This window comes from Oxyura jamaicensis, chromosome 20, assembly GCF_011077185.1.
Source record: "Oxyura jamaicensis isolate SHBP4307 breed ruddy duck chromosome 20, BPBGC_Ojam_1.0, whole genome shotgun sequence".
Lineage (NCBI taxonomy): Eukaryota > Metazoa > Chordata > Aves > Anseriformes > Anatidae > Oxyura > Oxyura jamaicensis.
In genome coordinates, this window is record NC_048912.1 from 14,106,019 (window position 1) to 14,109,807 (window position 3,789).

The 3,789-nt window shown below is 50.5% G+C and overlaps 1 long non-coding RNA gene across 1 annotated transcript; it reads right to left on the reverse strand.

Moving 5' to 3' along the window:
* Window positions 1–1,264: 1,264 nt before the first annotated feature.
* Window positions 1,265–3,585, reverse strand: LOC118176601. The gene is made up of 2 exons (XR_004755486.1): window positions 3,448–3,585; window positions 1,265–2,776 (listed from the first exon to the last, which is right to left on the reverse strand). It is a non-coding gene; the product is annotated as an uncharacterized LOC118176601 (long non-coding RNA).
* Between the last annotated feature and the right edge of the window lie 204 nt (window positions 3,586–3,789).

A 3,789-nucleotide genomic window follows, 5' to 3' on the forward strand; every position in this document is an offset into this window, starting at 1 on the left:
CGGCTCTCCATCCCGGGGTCATCCTGCAAGTAATCTATTTTCCTATTGCCCTGCCTTGCTGTTTCCCATAATATTCCTGTACATGCAGCAACCAACCTCAGGAAAGATAATATTCACATAGGAATAAGACGACAAAGATGCCAGGAGTTGTTGGCAGAGCCACGCAGAAGCAGGACCACCTTTGTTGTGTCCCACCTTTGGCCCCAGGAGAAGCTGCAGAGCCAGCGGAGCAGCACAAGGAAATAAAATCCAAACTGGCTGTTCAGGGGCTCTGGATTTCAGGATTAAAGGCACATGGCTAGAGAAGGACAAGAGGAAAGCCTTTCCCCATCCAGGCACTCAGGCTACACCTCTTCCCAATGTGCCCATCCACAAAAGGCAGGCTGTTACTGGGAGCCCTCTCCCTTTCGACTGGCACAGAGACATTTCAGTCTACTCCTTGTGGGCTCTTTTTGCTGCTGATGATGGCAATGGGGTGATCCTGCCCACCGGCACTGCACCAAAGCACTGGGTTTGGCAGCCCAGCACCGCTCCGACAGCTCAGCCCACCTGCAGCGCCTTCGTGCCAGCGAGCCCTCAGTTAGGAGGGATTTAGGAACACCCCCAGCACCTGTAGGAACAGCAAAGAGCAACCCAGCAAGCACAGACCACGGTCACATCTGCTGATCCCCGACAGCTATCGGTGGGCTTTTTTTAGGGAGAATCCCCCCTTGCAGCACAGCCTCTGCGCCTTCAGCATCCCCCAGAGCTCCCAGCACCAGCCCCATCCCCTGTGGCACAGCCCAATGTCACCGTAAGTCTGCACGTGTGGCACCACAGGTCCCACGATGGGGAAAGAAGATGGTGTGTTTTCTACTTCCTGAAGCAGAAAGCTTCTTTTCTTCTTGGGGAAAGGGTAATATATACAGCGAGGCTTTCTTATCAGCTTTACAAGTCAGCCACGACGTCGCAATAAAGGCTTCTTGAAAAACCGAGGACAAGGTTCTGAAGCAAGAGTTGTTGTAAATCCTCCTCCTCAGTATCTTATTTCTGTCCCCAGCAGGCAGATTCATGGCTGGTTCGGGCCAGGAGGTGCCCTTCCCTACGTGCCAGGAACAGCTCTAAAGCCAGATCCCACTCTTTTGCAGGAGATCTCATTTAGAGCCAGCTGCTGCTTTCCGCCCTCGACCCCCCTGTGAATATTTTACTGCCACTGACATTCACTCCTAGCCCTGATCCTGCTGCTGGCACGGAGTTTATCCCGCTTTGGATAATCACCAGGCGAGTGACATGCTCTGTTCTCATTTTTGTTTGCGAGGCTGACTACAGAAGTGAAATCACATAGCTGTCATGCCTAATGCCAACAGGTTTAGCACAAGTGCTTCTCCCCAGAGCTACCAGCAGAGCTCATTTCTAATCCGCTGCGTGCTCACGCCTCCCCAGGGATGCGGGGTGACTTCTGAATCCTTGCTTCCCGCACTCCTTCCCCCGTGTCAAAATAGGGTGGAATAATTTGACTTTGATATCCTTGAAGTTACCCATTACTTGCTTTCACCTCCAGGTCCCACGTCCGGCCCCTGGGCTCCACCGCTAGATGATGTTCTACGCCGTGATGGATGGCAGGAAGATCAGATGGCAGGGAGGAAAAAAAAAAATTCAATTCCCTTGAATATTTAATATTAATTGAGGAAGTGGATGGGAAAATCGGGTACACTCTGCACAAACACTTAATAGGCCAGATGGGTTGGAGTAATTCTAGGCAATGGTTCGGTAAATGTCTTAAGAAGCAAATGAATGCAGCCACAGAGCTGCATAAGTGGCATTCAATAAATACTTCAATCAACATGCATTAAAGACCAGAATAAAGGCTATTTACAATTTCCAGTAGGTAAAGAAACCACTATGATTTTAATGAGACATGAAGGCTAATTAGTAACTGGTACTTAATAAGAGAGCAATAGCTGAAGAAAAAAAAAAAAAAGGAAAGCACCCATTCCCATTTGAAAGCATTTTTCTTTTAGCATCTTTCTTGAACAGCTTCCACCAGGAAAATTGGCAGACAGGTGGGTTTTACTCATTTAAGCAGCATTTAAGCGGCAACGAGGAGCAGCCAGGTTTAAGCTGCACACGGGCAGGGGTCGCCTGCCCAGCACCACGTGTGGATGGCCGGAGACACGAGGGGTGTCCGCACACTGCCTTCCCTGCAGCAAAAAGAGAGCAGGCACGCATCACTCGGCTAGAGACACTTCTCCTTCCCGTGGTAGGCAACCTGCTTTTCTCAGCCTCACGTGTCAGAGGACAGAAGTGGGTGCTGAGAAAGCAAAGTCTAGAAAGAGACTGATGGGCTCCTTGCCATTTCCCGTCGCTTTCTGCTTTCGTCTGTGCAAACAATTGTACTCCTGTTACTATTTCGGACCGCATTGTTGCCATGCTGCAGCGCTCCTTCGTGGCAGCAGCTCTCCGCACGGAGGAGAAGCCACCTGTGGCTCCAGCAGGGTGACATCTCCTCTGCCTTACTAGATATGAACAGCCCACGCAGGGAAAAATAACAGGGAAACAAGGCAGCCACAGCTCTTGCTCAGTTGTTTCTTTAAGCAAAGCCAGCCCACGTGTGCATCTCTTTGGGGTCCTGTCCCCACGGCAGGGGGCTCCAGGAGGACTTCATGCTCTGCAGGTCACCTTGCCAGGGCAGCCCTGGGCTCACCACGGGTCCCACCCGGCTGCTCGAGAGCTTTAGGGGAAGGACATCACAGCAACATTGACAAACCTCTGAGAAGCAGCAGCCTCCCAAAAAACCCTGTGGGAAACAAATGAATCATTTAAATTAGAAGAATAAGAACTACAAAAGCTGTCACTTAGGCAGATCTGTGATCTAATCCCATGAGTCACAGCAGCTGTGCCTGGAAAGCAGCACAGGCACTGCCTCGGTTCCTTTTGCCACTCTTCCCCATCGACTTCCCGAATTCCTAACGGAGCCCTGGGAGATGCAGCCCATCCCTCCTGCCCTTTCAACCCAGAAACTGGTACCAGCGGTTAGCAAGACAAGATTTCACGGGGGTAAATCACTACCTGCATCCTTTCCACATGTGCACCATTACCCAAACAGTCACCCACCCTTCCCTGCTGCAGAGACACGATGCTGCAGGAGATGCTCCGCCGGCAGACAGCAGCTGCCCACGTGCATTACCCCGCTTTGGATAAAGCGCACATCCCAGCTGAGGGCTGCCTGCAGGAATTGTTAATTCCAGCATGTAAAAAAACAGCTAAAACAAGTACCAGGATTTCCATTTGCACCTTTAGGAAGTAGCGCTGCAGAACAGCGAAGACTTGCTCGACACAGGAAAATCTGAAGGGAGAAAAAACATGTCAGAGTTAGCGCCCGGGGGGTGCCAGCAGTCCTGGTAGTTCAGCAAGGGCGGAGGGTAATCCTTCAAGAAAAGGTTAAAATTAACATCCTGATTAACTTACAGCTCATACAAATCAGCAGACGGAAACAGGGAGAAGAGAATTTGAGTATGAATGGAGCCCCAGGGAAGGCTTGGGTGTAAATGTTACATGGCTTTCGCCTCTTCCATGCGGGAAAAGGGAATATCCAGCTGACCTCAGTACGGGATCCCAGACACTTGGTGGACGAGCATCTTCAGAGCTGAGACACAGAGGAAAAAAAAAAAATCCTTTGACCAGATGGAAGCAGAGGAACGTGCCAGCAAGACACTACACCATTTTCCTAGGCTTCATCCTTCAGCCTTTTCCATTTGCTTGCAACACAACAATTTTGGAGCATATCGTCTTGGATTGTCAGGGATGTTT